This window comes from Lissotriton vulgaris, chromosome 8, assembly GCF_964263255.1.
Source record: "Lissotriton vulgaris chromosome 8, aLisVul1.2, whole genome shotgun sequence".
Taxonomy (NCBI): domain Eukaryota; kingdom Metazoa; phylum Chordata; class Amphibia; order Caudata; family Salamandridae; genus Lissotriton; species Lissotriton vulgaris.
The window spans coordinates 746,458,036-746,480,000 of NC_141696.1; positions in this window are offsets into that span (position 1 = coordinate 746,458,036).

Below are 21,965 nucleotides of genomic sequence, written 5' to 3' on the forward strand. Positions count from 1 at the left end.
TACCCATCGCTAGTACTATCCGGATCCCGGTAGCGATGGGTAGGCGCAAGAGCTCTGACCAAGGCTCTGAGAACCATTAAACCCCTATTGGCTCTCTCCCTTGATGTCACACCTACCGGGTACTGTTGACACCTGTACTCCTTGACCTGTAGGCAGGAGCGGTTACAATCAGGTAGTACAACAGTAATAGTAAATTTGATGTTTATAGGTTGACACTTTTAGGTCTTTCCTTGTGATAGATGTATATAAGGTCCTGAAGAATCGCAGCATAATTGCAGAAGCGAGAAACATGTTGACCCCACTGAACGCTGTGTAGTCCTAGATCGTGATACAGAACCTAACTTCTGGCGATCATAGGCCACCCACTGGTTTTATTTATAGTACGGGAACCACCAGAATAAATTGTTCTCCGGTATCCCTTGCTATATTTTAACTCACCCACCTACACTATTCACTTCTTACTTGGCCCCTCACTTGCACTTCACCCACAGGCTGTTGGAAAAAAGATCTCCGATAAAGAGCCCCTCCTAGAGGTGAGCCCGTTGGACATTGCACCGCCTGTCCAACGAGGAGCAACGGCCAATGATGAAGCATGACACTTGCAAGAGTGTGTGAGGCCATTCATTCCAACTAATGGGAAACCCAGGGTAGCACTCCACTGAGCACCACCCACCTACCAATCTTCTTCCCTCCTTGACCTTTTTTACTTTTTACTTTTTACTCTTCCCTCAGGAACAACTGAGTCCCTTTTTGTCAATCATTGCTACTTGGGGCTCTGACTCAGGTTGGACCTTCCATTCTTCTTCTCTCTTGGAATGGTAAATTGAGCCTAAGGATCAACACTTGATCCAATTCTGCTACCCCTTCTTTGTTACATACATACACATTGAATGGATAATACATGGAACGATTACAATTCCGATAACAACTTTCATGTTTAATTACTGTCAAGAGTATATACCAGCAGGCCAGTATGAAAGGTTGGGTAAGGAATACATCAAATCAACCTGGGATTTACCTTATACACACAGATGTTACAGTGAAGGAAACAGAGAGGTATTTCTTAGTGGTAAAAATTGTAAAAAATCACTAAGCGGTACACTTCTGTGTCAAGGAATTAATTTGCATGGAGCCTGTGAAGGGTCTTCAAATAACCTTTCATGTCACCTGCATGGCACGCCTGCAAAACTGATAGAGCCATTCTTCAGACCAGTTTCGAATGGTAGTTACATTTTAATAAGTGACCACAGCTGTTGTGGCATGCTGCCAGGAAAAGCCTATCTGACAACTGTAACTTCCAGGGCCATTTGCTGTATGCAAGTATTGTATCCACACAGCAATCCAGATATGGGGGCTGGGTTATGGCCTCGGTTGAATATCTCTTCTATTCGAATTGATACTTTAAGCAGAATGAAGTCTATTCTTTTACAAACAACTGTGCCTCTAACGTCATCAAAAGAAACCTATGAACTGCAAGTTGCAGGGACAACAGCAGAGATGCATACCCTTTTATCAACAAATTGCCCCGTACATTTCGTAGAAGTGTTAAGCCAAATCTTAAACATGTCTGATACCAGTGGCATCGCACATGTATTTAAGACAATTTTTTCGGGACTGTTAACACCATTTGAAACAGTTCTGGGCATCTTTCCGAATGTTGTCCATTCTGTCTTTGGCGGCCTACCCTTGATCTTGGGACTCATAGCAGGAATTTTATTTTTGCTTCTTCTGCACCGATATGGCAAGCCAATCCACAGGCAAGACTCTAGAAACGATGGAAGAAACGATCCTAGCAATACGATACAGAGACCGTATCACTAAGGTCCTCGGATTAGCCCTGCTAAGAGATCTAAGTACAACTTGGTTTCTTTCATTCAGACCGATCTGGAAAGATTGCAACATACCTGTGCTTCGATGTCTGCTATGCGGAGAAGAATGCGTGTTGGAATCTGTCTTACACTACAATCAGCAGTACCAATGGATGTCGATACTTTGCTAGGTCCGGTAACGACTCATGCTCCGTGTTGTCCCCAGCGGCTACCGATTTTGATGACGGCATTCGTTGAGACTTCACCACTACGAGTATGTGGCGGTGAGGTAAGAGAGGAAAGCAGCACCGAACAGGTACAGCCTTCTGTGAGCATTGCTGATCCAACCATTGATGATAGCACTCACACAGAAAATTGCACTGCTGCAGCATTTTCATACTTGGTCGAACTTTCACCTGATGTGGTAGACCTATTCTTTGCGAACATGTCTGAAAACAATGTTCTCTCCATCCAACGAGAATAACTCATGAGAAAAACAATGAGCACAAAGCGTTCCCTGAACTCTGAATTCGGCCTTCAGTTTTGATAAACAAAGCTACAGAAAATATTTGGAACTTTTCCCCTGAAAGCAGAATTATTTTTGCCCATATTTCCAAAATATATAAAAAAAAATTGGCACATGGTACTCTGCTTAAAGTAGAACTATTCTTAGAGAACAGAGCTTCTATTTTAGGATACTAGAGATAATATTTTACCTCAGCCTCTAGCACATATAACAGAATTATGTATAAATATGTGATGAATTGGTCTCGACCTTCTTTTCTGTATTTAGAGCCATTTCATGTGTAATTTTTGCAATTCGTTCAGCTGATATATATATGCATTTCTCTGAATGATAACACTCCTTGAAAAGCGTACAGTACAAATACTAATTTCCGTGTATTTACCGTATACCATTTCAAATGCGAAATATGTATTTTGGGGTGGGTCGGAATAAACACATGCACCTATAAATGTTTAATATTGCTTAGTTTTAGTAATGATGGACATCAAATCGTGGAGTGGGTGTCGTGTTCTTATCTAGGACCCTAATTCGATATTCCTGATTTATGCCCTTGTGAGGTTATAATCAATAATGTCCTGACAATGGCATAAGAATGAGATTCATATTCAGTAATAGCCCATGCAATCCAAAGCACAGCATGGCTACTCCCATCAACTCGTAGAAAGCACACCGCATTCTTTAAACAAACCAAGCCTCCAGCAGCCCAGGAAAACCCCCCTGCTTTTGTTTTGATTTGAACAAGAACTCCTGAAGTCCTGCAAGAACTGTTAGTTCTTGGTGACGTCTTATGTCCAACCTTACGTCAAACCTGGCACCTTTCAGGTATAAGATACCAACAGTTGCCTTAAGCAAACCCACGGTGGTTTGGAGCAGAGCGGCCATCTACTTGCCCGAGAGCCCAGCTGATACGAGTGCCCACAGAAGCCGCCCCTCCTGTTTGACGCACTGAGAGAGACGCTGTCTTTTTCTCCAGATGAGAAAATCCAGCTCAGGTGTTTCCAGCCTACCCTCGCGGGTTGCTGGGATATCGAGTCCTGAGGAAAGAGATTCCAGACCTCCCACATTCTATCACCAAGGTACGGAGCTGACTAAACCCTTAGGAGAATTCTTGATGCAGATTCTTGGCAAAATTATCTTAAACCAACTTAACTTAACATCGCTACTTACTTGTCCCTTCCCGAGTATTAGGCTTAGGTCAGGTACACCGGGATAGGCTTTGTTAGAAGCACCAGTTGAGCCTTTTAGCCAATGTATATATGTATGTATATATTTTATCAATTTTAAAGTATCATATGGCTAGGAAACCGTATCAATGCTTTTACAGTATTATTTCATAATACTACTTTTACTATACGCACTTTACTTTAATTTAAGAATTGCAATTGTGGCAATTCATTTCTCTTGCATGAGAAGGAAGACTGCTCAATAAATAACACCTTTTTATTGAAAACGCCCGTCTCTCCATTTCTCTGCATTCTGGTGAAACTAAGTATGCACTGTTGACTGAGTGAAATATCTGTCTATTGTTTTCACACAACTCTAGAGATATACTCTTATTCTGAGGGAGCAAAGTGGTCATGTTTATGCGGTTGTCGGAAACTGAATCCCTTCTTGTATGAGCCAGGGAAGGTTATCCATCCCTCTTCATTCGAGAAAGTTTCCTGTGACCTCAGAGCTAGCTGGCGCAAACCTAAATTAAGTTTAACATTGTCAGTAGAGACCTAGATGACCTCAGTCCTACGTCTACACTGCTGTTTATGTTATTCCAATGCGCAGAGCCAATTGGGAAAATAGGAACAACACTACAAAGGGTGGGCCATTGTCAGATTTCAAATTCACGGGGATACCCCATGACGCAAAGATGCCATCTAACCTTTCAATATTTTTTCATGGGTGATGATTGAAAGATCTTCTTCAAATAGAAAACAAAGTATTCGTCAACTATGACCGTTAGACAATGTTCATTCTTTGGAGGACCCAAGAAAGCAACAGAAGTTCTCTCCCAAGCATGGTTAGGCAATTCTGACATATTTAAAGGGTGCTGAGTAACATGAGATGAGAGACAGTTGCATAAATAACAGGTCTTTACGTGTCAATCCTTTCATCAAGTTGAGGAAACCAGACTCTGTCTCAAAGAACTCGCTTTGTGGCAACTATTCCTCAATATCCTTCATGGGCCACTTCAATTATTTGTTGGCATAGACTCTCCATAATGACAAAATGTGCACCTTGCAAGATGAGGCCTTCCTGAGTCACAAAAATTCATCTATGGCATTTCTGAATTTTAAATACAAACTATCACTGGTGAGAGGTTGAGAGTGCTGCTGACCAATCGTGTCTTTCAACTTCAGCATGTCAGTGTTGTGGCTCATTGCAGTGACAATTTGTTTTATTGACATGGCAGCTGGTGTGTTCAACTTTTACAATGATATTTATATATGGTTCAGCTGGTTCTGATGGGGTACCAGGGCATTGAATGGGCTCTCTTGACAAATAATCAACAGGGTTTTGATCTTTCCTTGGAAGGTGAGTGATGGTCTAGTTGTATTCCTGTAATTTCATACCCCAGCGTTCAATACGAGGAGGCTTTTGGGTTGCCAAATACTGTCAATAGTGTTGAGGATCGGTTACTACTGTGAAAGGTTTCCCATAAAAGAACACCCTGAAATATTCACGAGCCGACACCAATGCCAAACTATCCTTCTTAGGTTGTGAATAAGCAAGCTCAGTTTGTGACAAGCTTTTACTGGTATATGCCACAAATGCCTCCAAGCATTTGGCTGTCCATTATGTTCTGCAAGAATTGCACCTAGCCCAACAAGGCTAGCATCAACTACAACCTTGGTATAAATCTTGGGATCAAAGTAGGCCATTCAGTAGCATTCTCAATGGCTTGCTTGATTCTCTTGAAACTTTCCCGCACTCACGTGACCAATGACACACAGCATCCATTTTTGTCAGTTCTTGTAATGGTTCACTGACTTGGCAAAGTCTGGTATCTATTTAGAATAATAACTGGCCCTCCCAAGGAATGAACCTAACATGGAAATGTCTTGTGGGGGATTAGAAGTGGATAGCGCTTGCACTTTAGCTGGATCAGGAGTCATGCCCCGATCAAAAAAGATGTGGCAAACGAATTTCGGCTGACCTAATGAAATTCACACTTGTCAGCATTCAAAGTTAATCAGGATCATTCAGCAAATTACGTACCCGAATAGAAGCTTTGCCATGCTCTTTCTGAGTAGCCCAAAAACCAATATGTCATTGCTATAGTTTAAGGCATTCACAACAGGTTGTATAATGCATCGAATGACATCTTGGAAAAGGTCTGCTGCAGAGGATACATCAAAACTCAGTCGCTTATAGCAAAACAGACAAATGTGTGTAGAAAAGGTTGTTATGTACTGTTAGACCTAGCATCATTGGCGTGGGCTTCCTGTTTATTTTTTGCCTTTGCCTCCTGTTATTTTGCTGTGTGTTAGACTTCGTATTTGCTGGTCTGGATGCTTTGGGCACTTTGCCACTGCTGTTCAGTGCCAAAGTGTAAGTGCTCCCTGTAAATTATTGTTATGGATTGGTGATTCCATGATTGGCATATTTGATTAACTAGTCAGTACCTAGTAAAGTGCACTGTGTGTGCCCAGGGTTTGTAAATCAGATGCTACTAGTGGGCCTGCAGCACTAATTATTCCACCCACATAAGCAGCCTGTAACGTTAACTCAGGCCTGACATTGGAGAACCTGTGGGCAGTCTGGTACTGCAATGTCGACTTGGCAAGTGCACCCACTTGCTAGGTGCTTACCTCTCCTTTTCTTACATGTTAGTCATCCCTAAGGTAGGCCCATGGTACCCCTATGGGCTGGGTGCAGTGTCTGTGTAAGGTAGGACATGCCCTGGTGTGTGTGGCATGTCCTGATAGTAAAATACTGCCAAATATGTTTTTCACTTTTGCAAGGCTACCTGTTCCCATAGGATAGAATGGGGAGTTTGCTCATAACATCTTTGAAACATAAATACCCCTGGGAACAAGGTAGGAAAATAAAGTTTAGTATACCTCAAATAGAATGTTAAAATACATATTTTAGTGAGGGTGTTTTTTACATTCTGTGTTTGCACATACCACTTTTAGAAAGTAGGTATTTTCTTGCTAAGCCATCCAGTGTGCCCCCGCTAGGATGCTTATTGACTGTCTGACTTTGAAGTGACAGGAGCTGGGGATGTGCAGTGGCTCCAGAGAGTCTGGATGAGTCTGGGCTGGGCTGAATAGTTCTGGGCTGCATTTAGAGTAGGGGGGAGGAGATTTCTTTTCACCTGAATGGGCCTTCCACAATGGTCTCTCCACCTCCTGCCAGGAACGGGCACCAGAGAGAACAGAACTGGTTTTGACTAGGCATAGGGCTTCTCTGCCATCAGAGAACAAAGGATTATGCTGTATAAATATTGGGTCCCAGACCCCAGAACTTTAGATCACTTCTGGGAAATCAAGAGGACCCTTTTTCCAAATGGGAGAGCAGGAGAAACTGAGGAGGAATACTGTCCCTGTGCTGTTCGCTGTCTCGGGTTGACCTGTAGTGGCTACTATCTGCTAAGGAATGGGAAAAGCACTTTGCTATTAGCTGTGTCTTCTCCCTGAGGAAGATCTCTGAGGGCTTGAAACTGAGCTTGCCTCCTGTTCTGGAGTCTCAGAGACACAAAGACATTACCACAGCTCCCCTGAACTTCCTCGTGGGAGTTCTGACCTGACAAGAGGTGTCCACAGCTGTTCTGGGCCTCTGGAGGTTGTTCTGGCTGTTGGGACCTTTAAAAGCGATGCAACAATGAGAAGTGTGACACATCTGAACCTGATTCCAACGCATCGCTGCAGAAATTGTAGCAGCACGTGCCCGCGACTCAAGAAATGACTGAGTGCACCAATCTCAAAAGTCTGAGATCACTGCACCAATTCCGAGGCAAGACCTGCTGTGCGGCTGTAAGAACCCATGCATCGTCCTAAATCATCGCATCGCATCGAGGCGCCAGGCCTGTCATATCAATGGGGGATGTAGTAAGAAACGCAGGCATCACCTCAACACGCAGTAAGAAACCGGCACATAACCTTCTCTCTGAAAAGGAACAAACACATCACCTCCCCTGCGCAGCAGTAAGGAACCAATGCATCACCTCCTCCGGAGCAAGGAACCATAGCATCACCTTCCCTGAGTGTAAGGAACCAATGCATCACCTTCCCTGAGACCCTTTTTGTTTGTGTGCGCAACGCATCCAAGGTACTTTGTGTGAAAAGTGTTGCATCTGCAATTTGCTTTAAACTGAACTATTTCTACCATTTAAAAGTAATATTTGTATTACTGCACTGTGGGTTTTTGTTGTTTTCGTCTTGTTTGGTTTAGATAAAGATTACTTATTTTTCTAAACTAGTGGCGTGTCCGTTTGTAGTGTTTTCACAGTATGCAGACAAAATATCGATATTTAAATATCGATATATAATAATATCGAAGTTTAAATATCGACGGGACATAAAATAGAAGGTAATTAATATCAATAGATTTTAATATCGATATAAGTAATATCGATGTTTTGAATATCGATGTTAGTAATATCGATGTTAATAATTTCGATGTTACTAATATCGATTTTTAAATTAATTGTATGTATATTATTATGTATTCATTATGTTTTTAATTTATTTTTATGTAATTTAATTAAATTTAGTATTTTAGTACTGTAGCGGGTTGTGGGTTTATAGGGGAATATGGTGGGAAGTAATTTAATTATACTAAATTAATTATTAATTAGAAGGAAATATTCATTAATTTTAATTATTTGGTAATTAATTAAAATTATTTGGTAATTAATTTGTATTAATTGATTAATTGATAATTATGTTCTGTAGCTGGTTGTTGGTTTATAGGGGAATAGGGTGGGAAGTAATATAAATGTAATTAAGTAATATTGTTTTTTAATTAATTGTTTTGTTAATTATATAATTGATAATGAATTATTGATTGGTAATTACATATCATTAAATGGTATTTTTTATTAATTTTTGTTAGTTAATTATTTATTGCTAATCATGTTTTTATTAATTATGTATTGGTATTTGTAAATGGTTTATATTTATTTAATAGTTAAGTTATTTATTATTTAAAAATATAAATTTATTTATAAGTATGTTTATTTTTACCCCTACGCTATCCAACACTGCCCCTACTGTTGCACTCTCTGGAGTGGGAATAGTATTTGTTACCCCTACGCTATCCAACACTTTCCCTACTGTTGCACTCTCTGGAGTTGGATTGTAATTTTTACCCCTCGCTATCCAACACTTTCCCTACTGTTGCACTCTCTGGAGTTGGAATACTAATTGTTACCCCTACGCTATCCAACACTTTCCCTACTGTTGCACTCTCTGGAGTTGGAATAGTAACTGTTACCCCTACGATATCCAACACTTTCCCTAATTTTGCACTCTCTGGAGTGGGAATAGTAATTGTTACCCCTATGTTATCCAACACTTTCCCTAGTGTTGCATTCTCTGGAGTTGGAATAGTAATTTTAACACCTACGCTATCCAACACTTTCCCTACTGTTGCACTCTCTGGAGTTGGAATAGCAATTTTTACCCCTACACTATCCAACACTTTCCCTACTGTTGCACTCTCTGGAGAGGGAATAGTAATTGTTACCCCTACGCTATCCAACACTTTCCCTACTGTTGCACTCTCTGGAGTGGGAATAGTAATTGTTACCCCTACGCTATCCAACACTTTTCCTACTGTTGCACTCTCTGGAGTTGGAATAGTAATTTTTACACCTACGCTATCCAACACTTTCCCTACTGTTGCACTCTTTGGAGTGGGAATAGTAATTTTTACCCGTACGTTATCCAACACTTTCCCTACTGTTGCACTCTCTGGAGTTGGAATATAATTTTTTACCCCTATGCTATCCAACACTTACCCTACTGTTGCATTCTCTGGAGTGTGAATAGTAATTATTACCCCTACGCTATCCAACACTTTCCCTACGTTTGCACTCTCTGGAGTTGGAATAGTAATTTTTACACCAACGCTATCCAACACTTTCCCTACTGTTGCACTCTCTGGAGTGGGAATAGTAATTTTTACCCGTACGCTATCCAACATTTACTTACTTTTTTAATTTGTATTACATTTTTATTAATTGTTATTTATATTATTATTTTATGTATATAAATGTATTTGTAATTTATTATATTTTCATTTATTTATAAGGTATTAATATAATTTTTTAGAGTTATCATTAATGAAGTATATACTATGTATTATATCTTTATTATTTGTTTTTATTACATTTATAAGTATTATTTTGTTAATATTACATTTTTTTAAAAAAACGATATGTTTGACATCTATATTTTTTTTCTCGATATTTTTGTACTTACCTTGTTAGAGATAGGATGTCGATATTATTGTAATCGATATTTTTGTTGCAATATTTTTGTAGCTAGATATTTTTGTATTCGATATTTTGTCATAGATTCGTTTTTACTGTATTACTGTATTGAATTGAATTGAATAAAATTTATATCGCGCAAACAATAACCCGAAGGCATCAAGGCGCCTAACACTGTATATCAAAAATGTATGAGCCTGACACCATTACAAGTATGCCTGCACAAAGAGATGTGTCTTCAGAGCACTTCTGAATGCCTGAAGAGTGGGTAGGGATCTTAGTTCCAGTGGGAGGGCATTCCACCACTTGGGCGCCAAGGTGGAAAAAGCCCTGCCACCCCATTTAGCTCTTCTAGAGCGAGGGACTGACAGGAGAAGTCTACTAGAGGAACGCAAGTCCCTGGAGGGAGTATAGCGGGACAGGATAGATCATACACCAGTGGAACTATTTTTTGCAAGGGCCCTGTAGGTCATACATAGGGTCTTGAAACGGATACGATCCTCAACAGGGAGCCAGTGTAACAGCTTTCTGGCCGCTGTAGCTGAGGCACGTTTGGGGAGATCCAGCAAAAACCTGGCGGCAGCGTTCTGGACTACCTGCAAGCGCTGTAGTAGACTTTTATTCAGTCCAGTATACAGCGCATTGCAGTAGTCCAGACGAGAACCAATGAGGGCAACTGCAAGCTGTTTTCTTGCCTGCAGTGATAGGTAATGCCTTATCCTCTTCAGGATGTGGATGATGCCCCAGCAGGTAGAGATGGTTCTACTAACCTGTTTACCTAGGTTGAGGGCAGGATCAATCATGACCCCAAGGTTTTTCGCGGAGGAGGTAGGGGTGGGGCAGGCTCCTAATGAGTCTGGCCACCAAGAAGATGACCACACGTCGTCTTTTCCACCAAACACCATCACCTCCGTCTTCTCTCCATGTTCACAAATGCTTTCCTGCTCGTGCCAAGCTACCCAGGGGGTGAGCAGGGGTTATTTTAGAAGTGTATCCCCCTTACCATGACTAGAGAGAAGGGTCCCTACTTGGACAAAGGTACCTACCTCTGCCAACTAGAGACCCCCATTTCTAACATGTACCTACAATATCCTTTTAAGTTCCAACTGGTGGTACCCTTTGTTTAGGTTGTGAGAAAAACTTTGCACCTCTGAATTAAATTCTCATATCAGCAATGTGAACACCTATATGTCTTTCTCCCTAAACTGCCTTGTTGGCCCGATTTATATCAATACGAAGGCGTACAGCTCCTTTACTGTCTCTTTTAGGCTCTGCTACAATGGCAGAAATCCAATGTGAAGAAGCACCCTAAACTCCCACACAAAGCCCTGACTTAACGCCCATACATCAGCCGTGGTTTCCTTCATTCCTGGTTTCGGAGGTCGATGGCAAGAGCTGGGAGGGTGAACCAAACAGTGAGGAAGGACTTTCGTTCCTTTTTTGCGCAGGGTGGAACTGCACCAGCCCAATCAGGAGGCAGAGGCCTGCAGCCAACATCCCAATCAGCATCCATAAGTGAGAGAGAAAATGGAAAGAAAGGACAGGCGAGGAATACGGGAGAGGAGACTGCAGAGCAAGAAGCCATCGGGAACGGAGCAGTGGGGAGAAAGCCAAACGGAATCTTGTCCCCGGATGTACAGGTGAGTATACCCTAGGTTGTAGTCAACATGTGTAAACGGTTTTAATTGTGCCTGATAAGGTGTCAGGCCTTCATAAGGACCTTGTTCCACAGCTGCAATGCCTGTGAAGACTACCTGAGGATTGGTGTTGTCTAAAGGTAAACATAGTGTGAAGTAAGGTTTCTAGTATCAAGATCAAACCAGAATCAGCAACTACCAGACCAGATTACAAGGTTCTGAAGTAACAGGCAGTACTATTCTCCCCTTCCAGGGTAGAACATACCAGCTTATTGGTTTTTGTTCTAACACTGTCTAGGGTTACATTTCTAGATCTGGACCTACAAAATGTGACAACTAGTTCCACAAACAGATAGAGGAAGTAACAGCCAACAAATACAGAATATCAGAAGATTCCACTGCTCTATGTGAGTGCTCATGGGGTTGTCCTAACTTCTGGCTGGCACCGTGAAACTGCCCAACAGGATGAGTCTAATGAAAAAAAAAACATAATTGCATATGGCACCAGTGTCAATGTGACCATTGCTATTCTGAGTATAACAAAATGAGCAATCACTGACTCCCTTTAGAACAGAGTCAATAATGTTCCATGTCCATTGTCAAAAGGCACCTGTGAGTTCAGAAAATGTCTGACATACAGAAGGCATCGATCATTTTGCTCCTCATTGCATCTTTGCAGGACTCAGTAATACTAGAACGTTATGTTATGTTATGTTATAGTATATTATGGTATGTTATGTTATGTTATGTTATGTTATAGTATGGTATGTTATGTTATATTTGAAAAATATGTTTTTACCATCAAGGGTATCCTGGTGCTGAACAGGTGTGTTTCCAGCCCTTCCTACGGTAGTTCAATTAATTGAAAATATAGATACTCATCTTCTTGTGAAATTAAAGAAGAGAGGAGAAGGTGTTGTACGCCTTCTACCTCCAGGCAGAAACTGTACGTGTGTTGGACAATATAGACATTGGGAACGGTGACAGACTGATTCTATGCACCCCCTTAGGATATGTTCATACTTCTAGCTCATAGTGCGACCATAAGTACCCCTAAACCTAGGCAGGTAACAAATGGATTGGGCATCCTCAGAGCATGACAACCCTGACTCCCCAAGAAATTGTGTTAACAGATCTAGAACCTTGCTGCTCAGTCACTCTTGCATGCCCACAGAAATACACAAGAAATAAACAAATAGGAATTTCAATATTTGTTGAACCATTGTGATGCTTGTGTAAAATATATATACTGCAATGATTAACAGACAGAAGCATATGAAAGTGATCAGTAAAAGGAAAACAGTGAAAAGGATAGACAATTCCACCATTGTGCTAAAGCACTGTATATATATGCTGGTATACAATGACTGTTTATAGGATACCCTTCCATGTGCTCCCTAACCAAGATGCCTAGGGCGGATGAGCTGACAAAATCACCTACTGGAAGATTTGACTCCCTATTACCTGAAGGTAAGTATATGTAGGTCCGGATTGGTGTCACTACAACGCAGGCTATTACAACGCCTGCTGTTACAACGCGATTTTTACATCGCATACCACTACAACGCATAGTGCTTTTAGGCGCTGGATAGTGAATTATTTAATTTACTATTCCAACTCCAGTCCCCGTGGATAGTAGGGAAGGTGTTGGATAGTAAATTAAATATAATCCCTATCCTAGAGCGCCCCCCAGCGCAATGCGTTGTAATGGTTTGCGTTGTAATGGTTGCGATGTAATGGTAGTGCGTTGTAATAAATGCGTTGTAAGTGATGTTCCCCGTAGGTCCCCGTCTTGGTCACTAGTTGGACATCCCTCCTAGCAGAGGGAAACAGGAATAAGCTGGGCTGAGACTCCAACAAAAGCAACCTCACAGTGTCGATAAAATGTTACTCTTATTTGAAAACGTAAATGCATGTGTATTTATATTAACCATATCCATGCTTCTGTACCGAGGCCTCAGCCAGTCTGTCTTTGTCTATCCTCTTGCGATAGCTATGACGCATTACGATGAATAATAAATAACAACAATTGCACAATGTATATTCAGGCCTTGTACTAAATGTTCAAGGTGTCGTGATAGTGTACCTACGAAGTGAAAATGTAAGCAATACCGATTCAGAGAAACTAATCCTGTACTATCACACAAGCAAATGTGTGTCAAAAGTCATTGTGTAGAATAGAAATAAACCTGAGAAACGTGTGCATGTAAAATGGAGGTGCTTCTTACTGCTCGTAATTCAGCCACGTGACAGACGTTCTGATGTGGAGTAGGAAGCCGTTTCACGCTTTAAGAGTGATATAATAGAATGCCTGCTGATCTGGCTCTGTGTATACAAAGGGTGTTTGTGAGTAGGAGTCCTGTGGAGCGGAGGTGTCAGTGGTTGGTGGAAGAAGATGCAACAGTACAGGTAGGTGGGGTTGAAGTTGTGTATTGGCTTGATGTATTTGTGAGATGTTAGAAATTAGCACGTTTGTGTATCAGGAGCCAGTGGAGTTTCCTGAGGCATGATGTGATGTGACTTCTGAGTGAAAGGTTGAGTATGAGTCTGGCTGCTGAGTTCTAGATGGTTTGTGTTAGCGTGCTGCTTGGTGTTTCCACATACAGCGTGTTCCTGTAGTCCAACTTGTGGTGTCTAGGACGCAAGTGCCAGTTTTTCTAGTGTTGCTTGGGAGACACTTTAAAATCTTCCTTACAACCTTCAGGGTGTGGAAGGAGGATGCAGTGATGGCTTTGACTTGTATGGTTATGTCTGTTACTGTTGAGTATTTCCATGTTCCTGGCATAGGTGCAGGGTTTGGGTGCGAGTTTGACCAGCCACCAGTTGGAGTCCCTTGGTTAGGTATTCCTGCTGAAGATCACTACTTCTGTCTTGTCGGTGTTGAGCTTGAGACAGTTGGCTCTCATCAAGTTAGTGACTTCGGTCATGCAGGCGAAGAACTTGTTTCTTGTACTGGAGGTTGAAGCAGGGTCTAGTTTTACCATATAGTGCTCCTGGCCTATTCTGTCCACATCTGAAGCATGAGAGTCTCAATTGTCCCTGCAAGCCCATAGACAGGATTGTGCTAAAATTTTCCACACTGCCTTGAGTGTCTACAGAGCCAGTAGGCCTCACACCCTCCTGTAACCTCAGACGTATCTCTCCTATGAAGGCCAATAACCTCAGACCACTGTCTTTCTGATGAACAAGACTTCGAACCCCCTGTCATCTGCGTGTACATCTTTCTCAACATTAGGAAGATATAGCAATAACAGGATGTGTCTGTCATCTAGAAGAACAAAATGTGCTAAAAGTAGGATTGAGGGCCAACTGGGACTTTCCGCAACCTTAGAAACTAAAATAGCAACAGAGCTTAAAATAAACAATAGCTTTATAAGGAGCCTCAGCCTTAAAGCTTCCGAGACGTGATGCAAAGTGTTTTCGATAAAAGGTTCAAACTTTTGTTATGTTGTGCGGTCAAGCTTCTGCCAAAATGAGATCTTGCAGTCAACAGTTCCTCATTAAAAGTGTATAAAAGGGCCACTTACCGGCAATTCGTTAAACACTTCACGCAGTGGTTTTGACAGTGAAGTGCAATTTATTTTGCTCTTGAATGAGGGTGTAATGCTTCAGTGTATTCTGATATTCATTTTCTCTCTCTCTCTCTTTTCCTTGCATTGCCGTGTTTTTAAACTTACTAGATTGTATGCTGTCGCTCATGATCTGCAATGTGTCTTTGACACTTGCTACTTGCTAGATTGCGTGGTGTTATTTTTTATTAATGATGTGTCTCTGACATGTATTGTCTAAAGTGTTTGAATAAACAGTGCCACTCTTGATTCAGTTCCTGCATTTCACATGTGTGTCTTGTTTTTTTAGATAGCACATTTCTGGGCTAAATTATGTGGTAAAAACCACCCTCGAGCAGGGTATGTTCTAAAGGGAGAGTATGAAGTGTGTTTCATTGGCATAGAAGAGTATGTTGATGTTGTGTGGCAGATATCAATAGCCAGAAGGATCATATGGGTTATGAGGGTGGGGCTGATCAATAAATCTTGACGCACTCTGCAGATGAATTTGCTGGCTTCCGAGAAGTAAAATGCCAGGCTGACAGCTTGTCTTCTACGCATTAAGAAGGAGCAGATCCAGCAGAGAGCGGGTTGTTGGATGCCAATGTTATGCAGCTGCCTGATGACGATGGGTGTATGACTATGTTAAATGCTGTAGAAATGTCCACAAGAATGAAGCCTGCCATGTCTCCTCTATCAAGGATCCTGCGGATGTCACCGGGAATGAGGATGAGTGCTGTTTCTGTAATGTGGTTGGGTCTGAATCTGGATCGTATGGCATAGAGGAGTTGGTGGTTGTTGATCTGGTCGGTAAGGCATTGGTTGATTTTTTTTCTCTAAGTCCTTTGCTGAGTATGGTAAGAGGGAGATTGGTATGTAGTTGGAAAGCTGTGATAGATCAACAGATGGTTTCCTGATCAAGGGCATGATGGTGGCATAGTTGTAAGTGTCTGGGAATGTGGCTGAGTCAATGAAGGCATTCAGGATGGGTGTTAGTGCTTCACTGATCGGTAGGAATCCTTTGGGGAAGGCATGGCGGGGACAAAGTGTCAGATGGGGACCCCAAGTGGATGATCTTCCTGGTAGCAGCAATTTGACAGTGGTCACAGAGACTACAAGGTCAGGATTTGTTCTTCAGCCATGATCGGAATTTGAGTCGCAACAGTGACGGGGTCCAGTCGAGAGTCGAAGTTGCTGTATATGGAGGTGATTTTCTTACAGAAAAATTCCAAGAGCTTTTTGCAAAAGTTATGTGAGAGGGGGATTGTGCTGGATGCATCACGAGGCATGGTAAAATCTTTGATGATGGAGTGGATTTCCTTGCTACTGTTTGTTCTTGTGTTTACGCGATCTGATTTGAAGATGTCTTTGGCTGCGGTGTTTTCAGATGGTCCCCATTTCTGCTCCATTTGCTTGCAGAGGTGTTTTGTCAGCCTGAGTTCCTCTGTATAGCAACTGGACTATTACCAGTCTCTTGCGATTGGGATGCATATGAGGGGAATCAGTTTTTGAGGTTCTTGATGTCTTTTGGCAAGTTGCTGGTGTGTTCGCTTGCAAATGTGGATGACTCAATTGCCAGGGACAATGTCTTAATATGCATTAGGAAACTCTTGAATGTGGTCTCACTGGCATAGTGGAGATGCATACTGTGACACAGATGGGGCCTTTTGGGCATGTCTTTAATACTAATGTGGACATCATGAAATACAAGAGGCTCAAAATACACATATATGATAGCCGGCCCTAGGTTGGCACCAAACTTCCCAGCTAATGCTTATTTCTGCATACATGGCCTTAAAAATGAATACAAAACCCCAAATTAATCTTTAAGAGTGATGTTTGTAGTGATAATACAAATGTCATTTTCTGCTGGGTTTTTTTCTGCGTGCACCGACCACGCATGTTATGGTTTCGCAAATGACAGTATTGCTGTCATCCAATTAAACATTCCATATGTCCATCTTCAGTGAGTATTAGGGTTTATGTCACTATATTTACCTATTTGTATGCCTTGCAGAGTCACAAGCCACAAAGTCATGTCTAGTTTCATCTGCTGCTTCTCGTGAAGTCTGTGCTGCAAGTGCTAGAAACTTTTTGATGCGGTTTTGATATTGAGCTGCAAATTTCCAAACAATCCTGTGTTTTTTTAACTTCGCATCTTCGTTTTATTCTCGTGCTTTGCTTTTTCACATGTTTTTGTACATTAGCTATGGAACGGAGCACACAATATGATTTTTCTATTAATGTCGAAAAATGAAACAAGTGCAACTAGTATCTAGAATTATATATTTAGGGAAATTAGCTAGTTTTAGAACATGAGCGAGTACATGTTGATGAGAATTTAGTTTCATGGGCTTTTTTAAATTAATAAAAATAACTAAAGTGCCGACCTGTATACCACAGCGACACTGTGAAGACAAATGAATGGAAACTTGTCTAAAACAAGTTGGCAATGAGTATATTACCAAAAAAAATAACTTTGTTATGGAGATGCTCTGATATGGGACTTCCCCAAAATCAAATCCATCGTCTTGAGCTTAAATGTCAGATCGGTGGCACCGTTCTGTCCATAAAGGGATGGATCCTATAACATTTTTGATTGGCCCGATTCCATGACCTCCTTGGTAATATAAGGCAGTTCTTGGCGGAAACACATTTTGCCCCTGTATTGTGACCGCAGAACTTGTGGCGGTGGTAATGTGTAACGAGAATAATTCAGCATTTTTGTTTTGTTGAGGTATGGATGTTTTTTTGTGCTGCTGTGTTTTTTGTGCTGCATTATTACAAAGTGAAGTTGTACTGTTGTGGTTGTATGGCCTTCTGTTATGACAAGTTTGTTATGTTTTAATGTGGATTTATGTTGATTTGAGTATGCTAGTTTGTTGTTTCACTTTGATATGTCAACAAATATTCCTACATTTCTTCCCAAAAACAGCACTTAACTATAATCTTCCGGTGACAATCATTTACCACTGCCTAAAATTTAAACCCAGATCTTTTGACTGGGTGTGAGTGTTTGATTGATTCAGATGCTCCGTCCATCACCACCCCCTTTTGTACCGTAACATTTTAAAACAGCACTGCTAAGGCTCTTCAAATATTCAGTAGTCAACCGAAACTGTGGCATAGACAGTTTCTTAAAGTATTGCTTGCAGTGCTTGCTTTTTAAGATATGACCCATGTCTTAAATTAGCACTTGCACCTGCACTCATCACCATATGTGATACAGACCAAGTTCACAAATTATGGGGCATATTACCAAGCAATAGCGATAATTATCGCTATTGCTTGATTAGAGACAAAAATTTATGGCCGACCTGCGGCGATTTTTACCGCAGATAAACCTTGGTATTACCAAGGTTTTTCGCAAATGCGATAAAAATCGGCCGAAATGCATGAGTATCGCTGAAAAGTCAGTGATACTCATGCATTACCGAGCTAATGCTCTTAGCCATGTTATCCACCTCCCATTGGATAACATGGCTAAGAACTGCTCAGGGCAGGTGTTAACTTTTGGAGATATTCGCGCTAAGCGCGAATATCTCCAAGTGTTGGTAATAGGAGATAGCAATGTTAACAACTGTTTCCAGTCGCTAACATCTTGGCACCCCCACTTTGCATGTCATTAGTGACAAATTTCTCTGACATGCAAAGTGGGGCCCAAGATGGTCGCTATCTCCTACTAGCTGTCGCTAACTGGTGTTAGCGACAGCTAGGTAATAGGGAGATCATTTTATCTCCGCTTTCTTGGCTTTTAAAGCCAAAAAAGCAGAGATAAACCCCCTTGATAATATGCCCCTATAATCGCTCTTTATTTTCCGATCTTGAGGCAACAACGCTGAAGCCTGACTGTAAAATTTGTAGCATTTTTTCCCTCAAGCTATCTAAAATCTGTTCTGTTGGACACATAATACCATCCATCAGCAAATCTATATGAATGTTACAGATGTCCATTCACACTAGTCAAACCTTCTTCAGACTACATCAAATGCCACCAATTGTCTGGGTCAGTTTGAGAATTCCATCTGGGCCACTGTCCAAAATCAGCAATGCGGTTACTTGACTGACTGCACCAATTTAGCTTTAAAATTATCTGTAGAGGAACCTGACAGATAACACAGCGTTTGTCACAACATCAATATCCAATTAGGATGTGACAGTCACAAAATGAACACACTAATGCAAATGATAAATACTTTCAGACGATATAGCATCAGTGTATCCTCAAACGTTAAGGAGCTGCATGCATTATTACTAGAAATATCTCAGGGAAATAAAGTGGAACTCAGTCCTGCTCACACTTCATCACTACATATCACATCTCACACAAATAGGATACAAGAATATAGTAACCAAACATATTCTGAAAGAAATATTGCTTACAAAAATATTGTCCTATTAGAATTCTCCATAGATTGTCTACACCCAAGGGAGATTCATTTTATTAAATAATACTTCAGACAAAACATTTCTGTTATTCAGTATGTTTGCGCATGATAGACTGGCATGCAACCATGCTGAATGCTCTCTTAAAACATCTGGGTGTGTTTCCTGGAATGGTGCTTCTGCAGAGCAGCTAATGTTTCCCCTAAAGACACTGTAAAATCATACATGGCTTTCATAAACGAAAGCACACCCAAAAGAATATATATATATATATATATATATTTATACATATATATATATATATATATATATATTTATATATATATATATATATATATATATATATATATATATATATATATATATATATATATATATATATATATATATATATATATATATATATATATATATATATATATTCAGGTTCACATTTGCCCAAGAGCAAGGCGCACTCACTGTCGGCATTACATCGGGTCGGGAAAGGGGAGCAGGCACGCCCAGCGTCTGCAGCACCTGACGCGTTTCGGGCATCAGCCCTTCCTCATAGGTTCGCTGCTTGCAGATATAAACCAGCACAATGACTCTCCAGATATCACCCTTTAATTCAGCTCAGGTGAGTGAAATGCATCCTGGGACTGGTAGTCACAAAATAATACCCTTGTGGGTTGCTGGCATCTTACATGCAAAATTTCAAAGTTCATCATATCAGGGACTGTCGCCCACACCTTCCCTCATTCAGCCACTTGCCAGTTTGTCCCGCAAAGCCATCCACGAACAGCTGCAGAATCCGCTAAGTATGTGCGGCGGTGCGCCCTCCGGCTGGACTAGCCGTTTAGTATTCAGGTTCACATTTTCCCAAGAGCAAGGCGCACTCACTGTCGGCATTACATCGGGTCGGGAAAGGGGAGCAGGCACGCCCAGCGTCTGCAGCACCTGACGCGTTTCGGGCATCAGCCCTTCCTCATAGGTTCTCTGCTTGCAGATAGAAACCAGCACAATGACTCTCCAGATATCACCATTTAATTCAGCTCAGGTGAGTGAAATGCATCCTGGGACTGGTAGTCACAAAATAATACCCTTGTGGGTTGCTGGCGTCTTACATGCAAAATTTCAAAGTTCATCATATCAGGGAGTGTCGCCCACACCTTCCCTCATTCAGCCACTTGCCAGTTTGTCCCGCAAAGCCATCCACGAACAGCTGCAGAATCCGCTAAGTATGTGCGGCGGTGCGCCTTCCGGCCGGACTAGCCGTTTAGTATTCAGGTTCACATTTGCCCAAGAGCAAGGCGCACTCACTGTCGGCATTACATCGGGTCGGGAAAGGGGAGCAGGCACGCCCAGCGTCTGCAGCACCTGACGCGTTTCGGGCATCAGCCCTTCCTCATAGGTTCGCTGCTTGCAGATAGAAACCAGCACAATGACTCTCCAGATATCACCCTTTAATTCAGCTCAGGTGAGTGAAATGCATCCTGGAACTGGTAGTCACAAAATAATACCCTTGTGGGTTGCTGGCGTCTTACATGCAAAATTTCAAAGTTCATCATATCAGGGAGTGTCGCCCACACCTTCCCTCATTCAGCCACTTGCCAGTTTGTCCCGCAAAGCCATCCACGAACAGCTGCAGAATCCGCTAAGTATGTGCGGCGGTGCGCCTTCCGGCCGGACTAGCCGTTTAGTATTCAGGTTCACATTTGCCCAAGAGCAAGGCGCACTCACTGTCGGCATTACATCGGGTCGGGAAAGGGGAGCAGGCACGCCCAGCGTCTGCAGCACCTGACGCGTTTCGGGCATCAGCCCTTTCTCATAGGTTCGCTGCTTGCAGATAGAAACCAGCACAATGACTCTCCAGATATCACCCTTTAATTCAGCTCAGGTGAGTGAAATGCATCCTGGGACTGGTAGTCACAAAATAATACCCTTGTGGGTTGCTGGCGTCTTACATGCAAAATTTCAAAGTTCATCATATCAGGGAGTGTCGCCCACACCTTCCCTCATTCAGCCACTTGCCAGTTTGTCCCGCAAAGCCATCCACGAACAGCTGCAGAATCCGCTAAGTATGTGCGGCGGTGCGCCTTCCGGCCGGACTAGCCGTTTAGTATTCAGGTTCACATTTGCCCAAGAGCAAGGCGCACTCACTGTCGGCATTACATCGGGTCGGGAAAGGGGAGCAGGCACGCCCAGCGTCTGCAGCACCTGACGCGTTTCGGGCATCAGCCCTTCCTCATAGGTTCGCTGCTTGCAGATAGAAACCAGCACAATGACTCTCCAGATATCACCCTTTAATTCAGCTCAGGTGAGTGAAATGCATCCTGGGACTGGTAGTCACAAAATAATACCCTTGTGGGTTGCTGGCGTCTTACATGCAAAATTTCAAAGTTCATCATATCAGGGAGTGTCGCCCACACCTTCCCTCATTCAGCCACTTGCCAGTTTGTCCCGCAAAGCCATCCACGAACAGCTGCAGAATCCGCTAAGTATGTGCGGCGGTGCGCCTTCCGGCCGGACTAGCCGTTTAGTATTCAGGTTCACATTTGCCCAAGAGCAAGGCGCACTCACTGTCGGCATTACATCGGGTCGGGAAAGGGGAGCAGGCACGCCCAGCGTCTGCAGCACCTGACGCGTTTC